Source organism: Neophocaena asiaeorientalis, unplaced genomic scaffold, assembly GCF_003031525.2.
Source record: "Neophocaena asiaeorientalis asiaeorientalis breed wild unplaced genomic scaffold, Neophocaena_asiaeorientalis_V1.1 scaffold392, whole genome shotgun sequence".
NCBI lineage: Eukaryota > Metazoa > Chordata > Mammalia > Artiodactyla > Phocoenidae > Neophocaena > Neophocaena asiaeorientalis.
This window is the reverse complement of record NW_020174421.1, coordinates 266,951-283,226: the sequence shown is the minus strand read 5'-3', so window position 1 is coordinate 283,226 and position 16,276 is coordinate 266,951.

Sequence of the window (16,276 nt, the reverse complement as noted above, 5' to 3'; positions counted from 1 at the left end):
TCCCCCTCCCGGTGATGAAGCCTTTTTTTTTTTTTCTCTCCCCTTTCTGCTCTGTCAGGGATCGAGGGAGCCGAGGGGCGAGGCGTCCCCGCGCACATTTAAAGGGGCCATGGCCGTGGGGACTCGGGGAGCTGCGCGAGGTTCAAGGCACGAGGGTGGGAGGGGCGGGGTGAAGCTGGCGAGTTGGGCTTCTGGAGACTTCCTAGTCCCTTCGCCCAGCGGACCGTCTATCACTTTATTTTCAACCTCGGGCGTTCATTCAGTCCTGGGCCCAGCACCGTGCTGAGCGCAGAACAAGACAGCCCCAAATTCTTGCCCTGGTGGAGCTTAAATGGGATGTCAGTGGAGACACAAGACAAATAAGCAATAAACATCGTTTCAGAGAGTGATGGGTGCCTTGAGGGAGATAAACCAGGGTCGTGGGGCAGAGTAATTTTTAAAAATGCAAATTCTCAGGGCCCGCCCCAGACTTAACTGAATCAGAAATCCCGTGTTTAACAAATCCTTCGGGTCCTTCCGATGCACGCTAGTTTGAGAACCTCTGGAGTAGAGAACAGGTGATCAAGGAAGGTCTCCCTGAGGAGGTGACATTGAAAGGGAGACCTGGTAGATGAGGAGCCTTTGTCCACTCAGCGCTCACCAGCCAGCACCTCGCTGGGACCAGGCCTGGTGCTGGGTGACATGGATGACTCAAGCCTTCACCCTTGAGCACCCGTTGGATTGGCCACGCAAACATAGGCAGTTCTGCTTCCCCGGACAAGTGCTGGGATGGGGACAGGAGCTTGTGGGAACTCAAGAGGTGGCCCCTGAGTGGAGAGGGTTCCAGCAAAAAAAAAAAAAAAAAAAAAAAAGAAGGCCTTTCAGATGGAGGGAGTAGCTTGGGCAGAGACTTAGATGTGTGAAAAGGCATGGCCTGATGGAAGAGCCGTGAGGGGTTTGGCAAGGCAGGGAGATAGAGGGTGGCAACATCTGATAAGAGGCACAGAAGGTTGGGGTGAGGCGTGCTTTGAAAGCCACACCAAGGGCTTCCTTCCATCAGCCATTGAAAGCTGAGGGCAAGGGTCATGTCTCTCATCTATAACTGGCAGCCAATACTTATAGAGCACCTACTGTGTGCCTGGCAAGGTGTTAAGCTCTGTACCTGCATATTTACTCGTTTAAGCCTCACCACGACTTTATGAAGCTGGTATCAAAATTCTTCCCATTTTACATTTGAGGAAACCGAGTAAACTAAGAGTTCACATGAGCTTTCCTGACTGTTCTTGCCCTGGCTGTCCCATGTCTGCATCTCCAGGACCCAGCTCAAGGTGTGGCTTGGTCATTTAGTAGTTTGGTTGTGAGCCCACTACGTGCCAGGGTATAGGCTCGCAGCAACCCCAGCACTCTGTGGGAGGGTGTGGGGCTGGGGCATCTCAATTCATTCAGGCGATTCAGCCAATGTATCTACTACGTGGGAGTAGGTGGGGGGGGGGACATGGAACATATCCCCCCGCACCACCACCATCCCTTCCTGTCCCTCATTTGGGGACGAAAGGCCCAGAAATGGCCCCATGCCAGGGTGATGACTCCAGGGCAGGGGCTATGTCTGCTCTGCTTACCCCTGTAGCCCTGGCATCTAATAAAGAACCCAGCACTTAGTAGGTCTTCAAAAAATATGTGTTGTCCACAAAAATAAAGGCCTGGGACAGAGGTTCAGACTATTGTTTGGGATCACTTTGGTTTTCTGGGACTGAAGGTGGCAGGGGCTAGAATTTTTGTGACTTTGACCAGATGTGCTAGGAGCTTGTGAGGAGGCAGAATTCCAAATGGCCACGAGGCATTTCGCAGCCTTGGCTGTCCTCCCTGAACCTAGATGCCTTCGGTCCAGCGTTTGGTCCAGGCAGTCCCAGACAACCATATGTTTTCATTGCACGGATGAAACACTTCTCTGAGCATCGTCTGTGGAGCCCAGCAACAGCAGCACTCAGAGGCTTCTTAAGAATGCAGAATCCCAGGCCCCACCCCAGCCCTACTGAACTAGAACCTGCATTTTAACGAGACCTCCAGGTGATCTGTTTATACATCTGGAAACACTGCCCTGGATAACTCACCGCATTACTTTTTGGCCAGATGTGCTGCCAAAGTCCACAGAAGTAGAGAAGAGACTTCCCCAGGTTCTCACTGGGGTGAGAACTTAATCCTCTGACCTCTGTCTCCTTATTAATACATTATTGGAAGGTGGGTAGGTTTCTGGATATCTGGGGGCCTGCACCCAGCAGAACTCCTGGTGCATATGAGGTGCTCACTAAAACTATAAAACTTGTATGAAGGTCTGATTTGAATTGTTTCATGAGCCAGTTGGTGCCTGACACAGAGGATGTTTAATGCACACATACTGAAGACAGGAATCAATACATTTCAGTTAGATAATGTGGAAAGGCTCTGGGGAGGTGAAACTCTTGTTTCCCGTCATTATGAAAAATCTTATGTTTTCACACTCACCAAGCACTTCCATATACCTAACCAAGTTTGTAGGTTTTGTCTTGTTTTTATCTTTTAATGCCCACAGTATAGAATCAGATTATGTGCATTTCAGGCAAGGGCCTCGGGTGTACCTCAGTTTCTCCAAATTCAGAAATGAATTTGATCCTTTCAAAGGACTTATTCGTCTCTGAACCGCTACAGGGTCCTTAAGCGTCCAGCCTTTTGTGGGGAAAACCTTTTGCCTCTGAAATAGGAAATCAATGGCAGAATTTGTGTTACTTAGGCCCTTCATAAACTTTATGGATCCCTGCGTGGAAGCGGTGGAGAAGATGATGGAGGGGATGGAGGAGGTAGGAAAGGTCGTGTTGGAGGCGAAGGACGAGGGGGAGGGGGAGGTGGTGACAGAATAGAAGTAGCTGTGAACATCACGGTTAGGGTGGAAGGCGTGATGTAGTCGGAGGTGATGGAGGACGAGGTGGATGGAGGTTATGGATTTGATGGATGTGGTGGAGATGGTGGCCTTGGAGGAGGTGACGGAGGTGGAGGTACAGAGGGTGGGAGGTGTCCGTTTGAATATGGGTACAAATGAGTGAGTGGATCAATCACTTCAATATTTGATGCAAGAAGAAAATATGTTGTAAGAGTTGAGATCATTTCCGGGAATTAGCAATAAAACCCAAAGAACCTAGGACCCCCAAGGCAGGAGCAGGAGAGGGAGGCTCAGATAATTCAATCAACGGCCAGCTTACCCTTTGCTGTAGGGCCTGTGGAAAGAAGCAGGGAGGGCAGGAAGGGACCTCAGTGCTTGGCTAAGACCTTGCCATGACTGTTGAATTTGGGATTTGAGGCTAAGCAAAGTCTACTTTAAAAGATCATAGCACCAAGGGCAGTTGGGGAAAAAAAACCCAGGTCTGAACTTGTTTAGCTGAAACCACACGGTGGTGTGGAGTGATGGGCCATGAAGCTGAAACGCTTATTCCTTTGTTTGCTTTTCCTAATACGAGAAAATGGATGGGAAAGACCAGAGGGCTTTCCAAACATCCGGAGCTGATACTGGTGGCTGGACTTGCTTAGTCCTTGTGGAACTGAGCTATAACCTCTCACTGAGCTCAGGGATGCCGTCAATAACCATGTGGGGGGTGATGACCCATCATCTCTCTGGGTTTGAGCCTTTCACACACATACTCTTCCCAAGAACCCTATAAAGTGTTTCTTATCTTCCCATTTCACACTTGGGAAAACTGAGGCCCAGACTGGGGAAGTGACTTGCCCTTCCAGCCCAGCCAGGACTCACCCCCCCTTCACTCTGAGAACATGTTCCTAACTACCAGGCTACACTGATTTCTCTGTGATGGGCACAAAGTCTGCCTAGATTTCATGCTTTCCAAATCACTCACCATCTTACTTGCTCCTCTCAGCAGACGTGAGCCACCCAGGGTAGGTGTTATGCCCACTTGACAGACACGGAAACTGAGGTCCAGAGGGAAAAATAACTGGCCTGGGATCCTACGGTAAGTCAGGGGATTCCAGCGCTGGGATCCACACCCCCTGACATCCAGGCCCAAGTCGGAATGATGTGGAGCTCTGCATACAACTTAAAGTCACCTCAGATCAAAACCACTGAAATTCAGCTCCCTGTTCCCGCCTGCCTGAAGCCTCGGCAAAGTGCAGAGCCAGCACCGAAGCTGGATGTGATCTCCAGAAACAGAGAGCGCCCAGGCTCTGTGAGCTCCACGGCCAAGCCTCCCAGACAGACGGTAGAGTGCAGTGGTCAGGAGCCACACTGACCTGGGTGTGACCTGGGCGGGAGGGCAGGTCGCAGCCTCAGCTTCCCCATTGGTAGCTAGTATTTGCTGAGCGCTTATTTGGTGCATTCAGTAAGTCTTTTGCATATTTTAGCTCATTTACTCCTCCCAACAAACAAACTCCTCCTGCCCCTGAAGTAGGCAATGTTATTACCCCTGTGTTACAGACAAGGCTACCAAGGCACAGAGAGGCTGAGGCATTCACCCAGGGATACACAGCTAGTGAACAGTGGGGATTCCACCCTGGCTCTGGGGCTGGCTTTCTTACCCACCTCAACACGCTGCCGCCCTGCCAAGGATATGATAATAGTGTCTGCTCATTAAATGAAATGAATTATCTAAAGCATCCAGGAGGGGAGAGGGGAAGACGGGAGGTGCTCAAGAAATGATCATTATCGTTTAAACATCTAGTACAGAGTTGGTGTTCAATAAATGCTTACAAACAAAGTACACCGGGAACTGGGCCACGCACACCCCACGATCAGAGCAGGAGAGGGATGGGAGAGAGCATTTACTGAGCAGCCTCTGTATACTGGGATGGGTGAGAGGGGGCAACAGGGGAGCCCCTCGGGAGCACGGGGAGGCAGCCTGGACCCTGCTTCCTGGCCCCGGGGTGGGGGAACGATCGGGGTTTTGTTTACCGCTGAGATGGGGGCGCTTCCATAAAGCTGGGGCCCAAGGCCAGCTACCTTCGCATCCCTCTCTGTAGCAGAGTCCCCCTGGTTTCCCGGTTTCCACGAGGAGCAGCTCTATGCCTTTTGTCTCCGGGGATAAAATGCATGTTATGAAAACGGAAATGACCCCAGCTCTGCAGCCTCTTTGTGCTTTTGGACTGCTCACCCCACAACGCCACGGCTGCGACATCATCAGCTTCAGGGCTTATCTCCCCCTGGAAAGTAATTGAGTTGCCTTCCTGGCTCCAGGGGTGGGCAGATCTGAGCCAGACACCTGCCGGGGTGGACTCGGCTTAGCAAGGCCGCCCCTCCCTTCCTGTGCCCCAAAGACCGGGCCCTCACCCCCACCCCACTGCACACACCGGGCCAGGCACGAGCAGAGGGAGAAGCGGGGGTCCTGAAGGCCCCTGGTTTCACCAGTCACTGGCTCTGTGGCCTTGCTGGGGGTGTTTCACCAGTCACCGGCTCTGTGGCCTTGGGGGCAGGGACACTTTGCCACTGTGCACCTCAATTCTGTCCTCTGTAAAATGGGAACAATGAGACCTTTCTCTCGGGGTCATGGTGAGGAAGAAAGGATGTTATTTCCCCTCTCTCTTCCCTTTCCTGTCCTTGAAGAGCTCATGGCTTGGTCTGAGAAACGGGCCTGGGTCAGCTAACAGTGACACAGTAGAGCTAGGGGTGAAGGCAGAAAATTGAATGGGCTCATTGGGCTGGGCTTTAAAGTGTCATTTACAGGTGGAGGGGTAGGGTTGCCGTTCCAGGTGAGGGTACAGCCCGTGGGGATGGAAGAGGAGGGCAGGATTGGGGCAAGGTGAGAAGTGTGCTCTGGACAAGCTCTCCAATGGCTGGCCAAAGAGTTTGGACTTTACCCTGCTGGTGATGGGGAGCCTTAGAGTGTTTCTGGGGGAGGGAGTGACATGGCCAGACCCGTGTTGTAGCCGGAGTGGGAGGGGAGCCAGAGGGACAAGTCTGGAGGTAGGATGGCCCAAGGAGGCTGGGGCAGGGACCCCAAGAGAGATTAGGCCTAAATTTATGAATGTTCCTGACCCACGATCGCAGGGCTCAAACGCATGCTAGGAAGGCTTCCAGGAGGAGGCAAGCTTTGCTCTGCACCCTGGAAAAAAATCACACAAGCAGAGGGGAGCAGGAAAGGGCCTGCCACACAGCGGGTGAGAGTGGGAACTGGGGGTCAGTAGCCCAGTTAGGCTGATGTGTCCAGTGTGCAGGGATGGGTGAGAGGGACAGGCAGGGGCCTCAAAAGCCTTTGTGCAGCAGGCCTTTGACTCCCCAAGGAAGGGCTGAGCTCTGGGGGAGGGGAGTCTGAGGCTGGGCAGGGCCACTCGGAGTTTTTATCACCACTGGGTGGGATCCAGGGTCTGTGGAGGAAGTGACCGCCCTCTTCCGGCCAGCCATTTTTTTTCCTTCTGCTGCCCGTTTGGCTTTTTCCTGAGGCCGCATTTCCACAACGGCCCCTCCTGGCTGGCTGGGCGTGGGCATGGCTCCACCACACACCCAGAATTAGGGGTGGCCCGGCGCTAGGCTTCCTGTCCCTCTTTGGGCAGGCTGATTGGAGGAAAACAGCCCTCGGGCCTTCTTCAAAACAGGAAACTGCTCTCCCTGCTTCCTGAAGGACAGGAACTGTCCCCATGGCAACCATGGGACAAAGAGGCCATGTTAACCCTTCTGAGGTCAGGCCTGGCTGAGGCCCTTTCTTACCAGCCCCTCGTGGGTGTGGCACTGTACAGGTGACATCCTCCAAGTCTCACCACCATTCTGAGGGCAGGGCAGGGCGGGGACTTCATACCCATCGGATGGATGTCAACGTGGAGTTCAACTCCGAGGGCAAAGGCGTGGCCACACCGCGAGCACACGGTGGGGTCTGAGGTCAGCTGTCTCTGCTGAAATCTTGGCTGTGCTGGCTGTGTACCTGGGGCAGGTGACTGAACCTTCCAGCCTCAGTTTCGCTACCTGTGTAAGAGGAAACAGCGCGGGGCTGTTGTGAGCGTCCGCTGAGTTCACTGCTCGTCCAGCGCGTACTCGCTTGTGCTATGAGCTGTTCTATGCCCCGATGGCAGCGACAATGACACGAATGACAACCTCCTGCCTCGTGGGCTGAGTGTGTAGATGGGGGTCAGGAGGTCAATAGGCCCACACGTCCGTGCAGACCAGAGACTTGCAGGGAATGACCTGCAAGGGCTGCGGGTGGGGGAGGGGAGCATTCGGGCAGTGGGGCGGCAGGTGTGCTATCTGGGGATCAGCGAGGCACAGGGGCGGGCGAGGCGGGGAGCAGAGCGCCTTTGGGTCTATCCTCAGAGCAAGGCGGAGCCAAGGAGGGTGAGGCAGGCCGGGCATGTTCTGATTCGCATGTTTAAAGATCTGCCTCTGGCTGTGCGGACATGCAGAGTGACAGGGACTCTGAATGGTGTGTTTCCTGGGGGAACCTTGCTCAGGACCCTGGAGAGACCTGAGCCATGGGGAGACACCATCTGTGCTGGTGCTGGGGAGCAGGGCAGGGCGGGGACTCCATGACCTGCCCCCAGTGCTGCCACTGTTCAGGGGCCCAGCCTTTTCCTTGACGGCCACACCAGGACACACCCAGCCTCCCTCCCTCCGACGCCCAAGGGCTGCTGCGTGGAGGATGCGGTGGACGCAGCTCCCGCACTGTGGCAGAGGCTGCTGTCCTCGCTGCGGCATCCAAGATCCCACACTCCCTGCCTCACCACGCCCCCTCCCCACCCCATCTCCCACCACCCTGGGCTCCGGCCACACCGGCCTTCCTCTCCATCCCAGACCCTGCCCGGCTCCCTCCGGCCCCTGGGACTTGTCCTGCTCTCTAAAATGCCTTCCCAAATGCTCACGTGGCTGGGCTGACCCCCTCATCCGCCAGGTCTCCAATGTCACCTCTTCTCAGAGACAACCCCACCCCTCCAGTCCCTCAGCATCCCCTCACCCAGTGTCTCTTCTTCACCTGCACTTACCTATATCTGAGATCGTCTCAGGATTTATCTGTTTCCCTATGTGGTGTCCGTCTACCCACCTGGTACGACAGCTCAGGGAGGGCAGGGCGCCCGGAGCAGAGCCTGGCACACAGTGAGAGCCACTCTAATATCTGCTGCGTACCGAAGGGACGATACTGACAGAGGCCCCCCTTCCTGGGCCTTATCACCAAACCCCTGCTCACTTCCACAGTCTGAAGAGATGTGGTCTCTCGGCCAGGAAGGCAGCTCTCAAGAGGAGTTGGTTGGAGGTGAGGGGAGCAAGGGTTAAATGCCTGCCCTGTAAGGAACTAGTTTTGTTCACGAATGTTAACAATCACCAAGAACTGTGTAGGGGACTCGTGCACGGGGAGGGATGTATCATTATCCCCATTTTTCAGATGAGGTAACTGAGGCGCAGAGAAGCAAAGTCCTGAGCCCAAGACCACACGGCTGGGAGGGGGCGGAGTCGAGGGGAAACCCAGGGGCCTGTGCCTTTCTCCTTAGCCTTCCGAAGAGCTGAAAGGGGCCTCGCGCACAGATGAGAAAAGGTGATTGACTTTCTGAAAAATCTCCAAGGCTTTGTCAAGGCCACTGCCATCGGCCACATCATTGGGTTAACATAGGTGAACACAAACTTCCTGGACTGAAGCACCCTCTGCGCTGGTTAAAGCGCAAACTCCAAAACCCCATTCCAGTCCCAGTGAGTTAAGCCTCCCTGAGGTCGAGGTGGAGAGTCTTCGTTTTGGGAAACACAGCGTTGAGGCTGTGGAGGCCGCACCGTGAGGGGAGACTGGGCTGGGAGGAACACAGGGATCCTTTCCAGCCAAAAAGCCTGAAGTTCCAACTGGGTCATCAGCTGAGAGCCTGTCCATTGATAATCTCAGGGTGTGGAGGAGTGTCTGAGGGGGCGTGAGCATGTCCGTACCCTGCCCTGCCAAGCTGGGGCAGCCCTGGGAAGGCCTGCCAGGCAGTCGATTCCATCCTCCGACCTCTGACCTCCTACCTGCTCTTGACTTACCCCAGGGACAGGGAGCTCATGTCCTCACAGGGCTCTCCTCCCCTTGTGAGACATCTCTGCGGAATGGGGGTGGCAATGTCACCTTCCAGGATGCACCAGCAAGGCTGGCGATTTTAAAACAGGCATTTGGATGAGCCACCAGGCCTGACTCCTGATTTATTTTCCGGAATGGAGCTCTGCCCCTCTGCCGGCTGGTGGCAGAGGGTGGGGGAGCGGCTCTGCAAGGACCATGTTAATTAGCTTGATAAGCGCGTGTGCACCCGTGCGGAGGGACCCAGAGGCAATGTGACCGCCTGTCATGGACACCATCAACTTCTGGGGTGAGCTTCCTCTACCTGAAATCCAGACACTTAGAGAAATGAATCCGACACCATGTAAACACTCAGCACCCTGGGCACCAGTGCACTGCCCCACAACTGGGGGTCTCCATCCTTCTAGAAGAGGCTGCAGTCAGCATGCATGGTACCCCGCGGGAGCTGCCTCCGAGCTGCCTTCTGGCAGGGGGGCTACAGGCTGGAGCCTGATCCTCTCCAGCTCAGAGGAGCCCCTAGGGAGGGGACAGCGTGTGAGGGAGGGGACCTTCAGCACATGGTCTGACAAATTCTGATGATCTCACAGTGTGAGCTGGGGACAGAGCCTGACAGCTCAGAGTTTGGGACGAGGGTGTGGACTACACACTGGGGTTTGAGCCCCAACCCCCGCCCCATCTCTCAGCCCTGAGCTCCTGGCAAGTCCTTGTCCCGCTGGGTGTCCCCCTCATTTATAAGATGGGGCATTTCTAGCACCTACCGCACGTGCCCACTAGGGGAGATGAAGTAAGATGATGACCCTGCAGTGCTTAGCCCGGTGTCTGTTATGTAACATGCGCTCAGTATGTTAGATATTATTCCTAAGTATTACTAGTGAAGAAGTATCTGGCACAAAGCAGGCCATCAGTTAGAATTTGATGTCTTTTATTGTTTGTGAAGGTCTAACCTCACTGACTTGACAGTTTAATGTTTAACTATAAATAAAATTTGTTCACACTTTACTAATGACCAGGCAGCAGCATCCAGACTTTGCTCTGGGGTCCAGTCAAACTCTTAAAGTCCGAGGATGATTTGCCTCCCTCAGGTTGCAGACACTCCTGCCTACATAGATGTGGGCTCGGTGCCTCCTCAAACTGGTGGAGCTGTGGTGCTTGACATGTTACGTTTAATCACCAGAGGCACTCTGTGTGGCAGGTATGATTATACCCATTTTACAGATGAGGAAACTGAGGCCCAGAAATTTGCCTGGGAATACATAGGCAGCGAGAGCAGACGGTTGTGATCCCAGGTCTGTTGTAACCACACGGCTGGTGCTTTTCCCACTGCACTTAACTCAGGATCTCCCCAACCAAAATGGAGATGATTTCCCCCCAAACAGTGGCAGTCGCAGCACTGATGAGGGTTTGAGGGGTTCCCTGTGACCAGGGCACATGTGGGGCGGGTGGTAGAGTAGTATTTGTAACCCCCGGCCTTTCCTCTGACATTCATTTCAACCCCATTTATGGGCACCCTTTTTGTGCCAAGCCTTGGAGGGAACCTGGGGGGTCAGACACACTCAGGGAGCAAGCGAAAAGCATCACAGCTAGGACCGGCCGTGCAATTGTGGGGCCAAGTGCAAAGCGAAAATGCAGTGTCTCTCGTCTAAAAGTTAAGAATTCCAAATGGTGACAGTAGAACATGGGGGTTTAAACCAAGCACGGGGCCCTCCTGAGCGTGGGTCCCCATGTGGCTGTGATGGCCGCACACTCGTGAAGCTGGCCCTGTGCACACCAGCACTGCGAAAACAGCACCTCCGAATGCCCAGCCCACAGCCTGGCACAGAGTAGGAGCCAAGTACACATTCATTGAGCAGTGAGTTCCCCCAACTCTGTGAGATGGACACCTGATCATGAATTTGCAGCTGGGTAAACTGAGGCTCAGGAAGGCTCCCGCCTCTCCAGGCCTCACCAAAGCCCAGGTCGTGGCCTCCTGCTTGGCGTGCTGGCCCACTGTTCCATGTTGACCCCAATCCTGACCTTTGTTTTCCTGATCCCAGAAAGAAGGGGTAATGTTTACCACAGGCTGAAGTTTATTTTATTTTTGTGTTTCCCAATAATTGATTCCAACAGTTCCTACAGACGTCCTGCCGAAGGAAAACATGTTTTGCTCACTCAACCTTCGACTTCCTCGCGGCGCCAACGGTGGTGGGGGCCCACGGCCACAAGGAAAGCGTGGGGTGACTTTTCCCTTGGTTATTTTATTCTTTTTCCATCTCGCTGTCGGGGGACAACAAAACATGTTTTCCTTTTTCTCCAAAGGAAATCGGAACTTTCTTATTGACTACTTGTTGCCTAAATTTCATCTTCCTACTCCTGTGATTACCTTGGACTGGGTGAATTATGTGAGAAAACTTCAAAATAAAGGACTGTCTGTCACTTTACTGAAAGGACAACCATCACAACCAAAATTTTCACTCACATGAAGCCACTGATGCCACCGAAATTCACCTTGCCTTCCTCATCAGTGTCTGTGCATGCTCTTGAAGTGGCTTTATTATTCCAAGTTCTCACATTTTCTCATAAGGTTACCTTCTTCAAAGTGCAGGACTAGGGAAACTTACACATCCAATGTTCTGGTCAAGATGATGGCTGCCTGGAGTTCACTGAAGCAGATATGGGCGTATGGTGTGAGGTAGGGGTCAAGGATCTTTTCTCCCCCATGTGCATATTCAACCAATCCAGCAGCATTTATTTAAAATTCATCATCCTTATTCCACTCCACTGCAGTGCCTCCGTTGTCATAAATCTGGTGATGCCACCCATGTTGGTCTAGTTCTGGACTTTCTATTCTGTTCTCTTAGTCTAGTTGTCTATTTCTGTGCCAAGGCCACCTGTCTTAATCAATGTTGTGTCCACTGAAATAGATAATCATGGTTTGCTTAATAACTCCTTTACTACTGAACATTTAGGTTGTTTCCAATGTTTTATTTTTATGACTTGCTTGTACTAAGTCATGGTAATAAAAATAGCAATAATAGCTGAGACAGTGTGCCAGTCTCTGCTCTAAGTGCTGTCCATATATTAACTCGTTTAATATAGACGAGGCCCTTGTGGCGCAGAGAGGGATGATGGGGCTGGAGTCTGGACCCAGACAGGCTGGCTCTGGGACCTGCACTTTCATCCACTTCCCCCTAGAATCAGAGAGTGGATGAAAGGGGAGTGTTGAAAGGGATGAATCAAATGTAGGCTGTAATGCCTTCCTCGTCTTCTGGAATTAATGAGGTGGCCTAGTGGCTGTGGAGCCTGAGAGCCCTGGGACCCCTCCCAGGCTGCACCACTCACTGGCTGGGTGACTTTGGGCAAGCGATGACTCCTCTTTAAGCCTCGGTTTCCCTGTCCGTAAAATGGAGATACTAGATCCACTTGTCTGGGCTATCGTGGGGCTCACGGCAGGTTCCCAGTCCTGTCTTAACTGCCTTGACTGATGGCCCAGGAGCCTCAGTGGCCCCAGAGGGCCCTCCCCAAAGAAGTTTTTGATTTGCAGGCATTCTGGGCTTTCCTGTTTCCTGGAGCAGCTGAGGGCATGGCTGGTGGCACCCCAGAACCTGCTTCTCGTGGCCTCTCTCTGCATTTGGAGATCTGAAGCTCTGGGCTTTCCTGACCATCAGCTCCCCGAGGTGGGTGCTCTCCTGAACACCCCTCCCCATTCACTGGGCGGCAACTCCTCCCCCTTTAAGGACTGCTCTCCTGACCTGCAGGCCTGAGTGAGCGTCTGATGATGTTGCCAGCCTCCTGCGGCTGGACCGTGAGCTCCGTGAGGCTGGACCTTGCCATGGCTCCACTGACAGAACCAGGCACAGGCTCACAGCAAGTGGTATTTGCTGAATGGATGAATGAACCTTATCAAGCAGTTACCAGCCACCAACCATCCTGGTTTGCCCAGGACCAAGGAGTTTCCTGGAAGGCAGGACTTTCAGTGTTAAAACCATGGATGACTTGGTGAAACCAGACAAGTTGCGCACCCTGAGTTACCACCGCGTGGCAGGCCTTGGGTCCAGCCTTTACAGTCACTGCTGGATCTATCCTCGTGTCTTAGGTTGGGGCCCCTAGAAGCAGAGCCCAAGTCAGGGATCCAGGTGTATGTGAATTATTGAAGAAGTGCTCTCAGCAGGAGTGAGGGATACAGGGAGGGCAAAGGCAAAACGCCAAGCGAGGCTGTGGCCCTGGCTGGAGACTGGCCGTGGCGCAGCTCTGGAGTGCCAAGAGCACCACAGAGTTAGCCCCACCTTGAGGGGAGGGGGCCCCGGAGAAGGGTGGCAGCCAAGGGCAATGTCCAGGAGAGGGGCAGCAGCTGTCAGCCATTAGGAGCCATTATCACTGCAGCTGAGGGACAGGGGGCACTGTCCTGCAACAGGGATCAGACCGTGGCACCCAGTGTCCACTGGACTTCGTAACAGCCATGGAGGAGGTCAAGTATGGGTATATCCCTAACAACTCTTTTAACCTAAAACCAGCCAGTGGAATGAAATCTGAAGTCCTTACATCAGCTGCTGGCCCCCGTCTCTCTCCTCCCCACCGTCTCACTGAACTCCCAGGCACCCCGGCCTCTTCTCTTGTCCCTGTGCACATCTTTGCCCGAGCACGGCTACTGTCCTTGCAGTTTTCTCCCTCTCCCTTGGCCCAGCTCTCTCCCTGGCTGCCTCCTGCCCGTCATTCAGGTCTCAGCTCAAACGCCACCTTCTTGGAGAGGCCAGGGCACCCCACCCATATCCCCTCAATGCTGCTAGTGACTCTCCACCGGGCGACCCAGGTTATTTTCTTCCTGGCACTCGCCACTATCTGAAATGACTCTATTTATGTTCCTCAATTGCTTTATGTCTGTCTCCATCTCCAAACACAAATTCTCTGAGGGCAGCAAGTCTTTCGCTTCTGTAGGGACTCAATAAATATTAGTCTAATGAATGAGCATGTCCCCACTTTACAGATGACAAATGGAGTCTCTGAAAAGTCACAGGACTTAAATGAAAGGTCACCTGCTGCTGAGTGGCAGAACTGGAGATCAAACCGGGCAGACCACAAGGCTGGGCTCCCAACCACCAGGCTATCCCACCTCCTTTGCCTCCTTTGCCGTGATGGTGGAGACGGGGTCAGAATGTGCATCCCCGGCGTCCCAGCTCCCGGCTCAGAGCCTGGCCCAAAACACGGGCTGGCAGATGTGTGGGGAGCAGACGAGTGACGGGCCACTGATGAGAAACCCTCCTTGCCTCTTAGAAGGGGCAGCGGAGGTGGCTGTGCTCCACCTGCATTTCCTGGGGACCCGGGAGTCCCCCTAGCCACAACGCCATCCTGTGATCAGAATGCACTGCGGTTCCAGGGTGGGGTGGCAGGTGCTGTCTGCTGGGTGATCAATGTGAATAATAAACTTGCAGACTTAATAAGCTCGAGTTAACTTCTCTCCCTTCAGTGATGAATGGGCTTCCCGGAGCCCATAACTCATGCTGTCGGCAAGCCTCCCTTCCCTCAGCAGCCATCCAGCCCCAGCCTGCTGTGAAACATTGCCCAGGGAAGGGGAGGGACCTGGGTGCAGCGGGGGACTTATTTATGGCAGGGAACACAGGGCTTTCAGGGAGCAGCAGGGTCTTTCTGGGTGGTTTCTGGCTCCAGAAAGGAGATGGCTGGGGGTGAGGGAGGTGGGCGATCAATCTGCCACCAGTGGCTGGGGGACCATGGGTGACTTCTTTCCCCTCCCGGGCCTCCTGTTCCTCGTCCGTCAAGGAAGATAATAATAACCTGGGCTGTTCCAAGAATCAGAGATGTGATGGATATAAAAAGTGCTGGACAGGGCTTCCCTGGTGGCGCAGTGGTTGGGAATCTGCCTGCTAATACAGGGGACACGGGTTCGAGCCCTGGTCTGGGAAGATTCCACATGCCGCGGAGCAACTAGGCCCGTGAGCCGCAATTACTGAGCCTGCGCGTCTGGAGCCTGTGCACTGCAACAAGAGAGGCCGCGATAGTGGGAGGCCCGCGCACCACGATGAAGAGTGGTCCCCGCTTGCCGCAACTAGAGAAAGCCCTCGCACAGAAACGAAGACCCAACACAGCCAAAAATAAATAAATAAATAAAGTGCTGGACAGTGGGAGTGGGTTTGATCACTTCTGTTTGCAAATGTGTGAAAACTTGGGGGAGAAGATCAGGTAGCTATGAATGGAGATTGCAAAGATCCTTGACCTACACTCCCCAAAGGGTGGTCCTCGGACCAGCAGCCCCGAATCTCCTGGGGGCTTGCTAGAAATGCAGACTCTTGGATCCTGCCCCAGACCTGTTGGACCTGAATCTGCGTGTTAACGAGATCCCTTGTGATTCCTGTTCATGTTTCAGGTTGGGAATCACTGGCCTAGACCAAGCATGGACCATCAGTGACTTTGGTGCTTCCATTGACCAGTCCCCTGACAAGAGCAGACATTGCTAATCAATCACAGCACTCTTGCCAGTGGAGCCTAGAAACGGCCTCAGAATCCCTTTCTGCATAGCAGCCTCTGCCACTGCTCAGAGCTGGCATGCAAGGTGGAAACTAGTTGTTGTCCTGGTCTCCCAAATCTTTAACCAGGATCAGGAAACCCAGCCCAGTCCCTTCGACACCGTTTCTGGAACCAGCACTATTCACAGAACAGGGAAGGTAGCATAAGGCATGGAAGAGGCAGATATGGGAAACTGAGGCAGGGAGAACCCACAAGGCTCAGTGAGCAGCGGGATGCCTGCTCATGTGAGATGAGGCGGGGACACCGGAATAACTCCTTGGAGGGTCTGCCAGACTCCCAGCTCGGCAGAGAGACGATGACCTCCTCTTATGGGCAGACCTTCATAAGAACCACTCAAAATGGCTTTTAAGAAAAAGTATTTACTACTTAAATTATTGGAGCTATAAAAACTGACTGTGAAAGTCAAACAATACAGAAGTGACATAAAAATATAACAATCTTGCCCTTAACGATCCTCTTGCCCTGGGGTAAACAATGTTAGCAGTTTGGTGAATAGTTCTTTCCATTTTACTCTTTGCTCTTTCAAAACATGTTTACAAAAATAGATCACGCCATGTACCTGACTTTGCAACTTGTTTTTTGTCCAGTAATATACACAAACACGGTTCCAGGTCCATACATATGGCTGCCAAATATTTTATAGAATGAATGTCCCAGGATTCATTCAAGCATTGCCCTATTGATCAACACTTAGTACGTGCCTTTTCTCGAACAAATACCCTTGTACCTATCACCTCTGTGTCTGTATGGTTTTGCTGGATCAAAGGGGACACATTTTAAACTTTAATAGA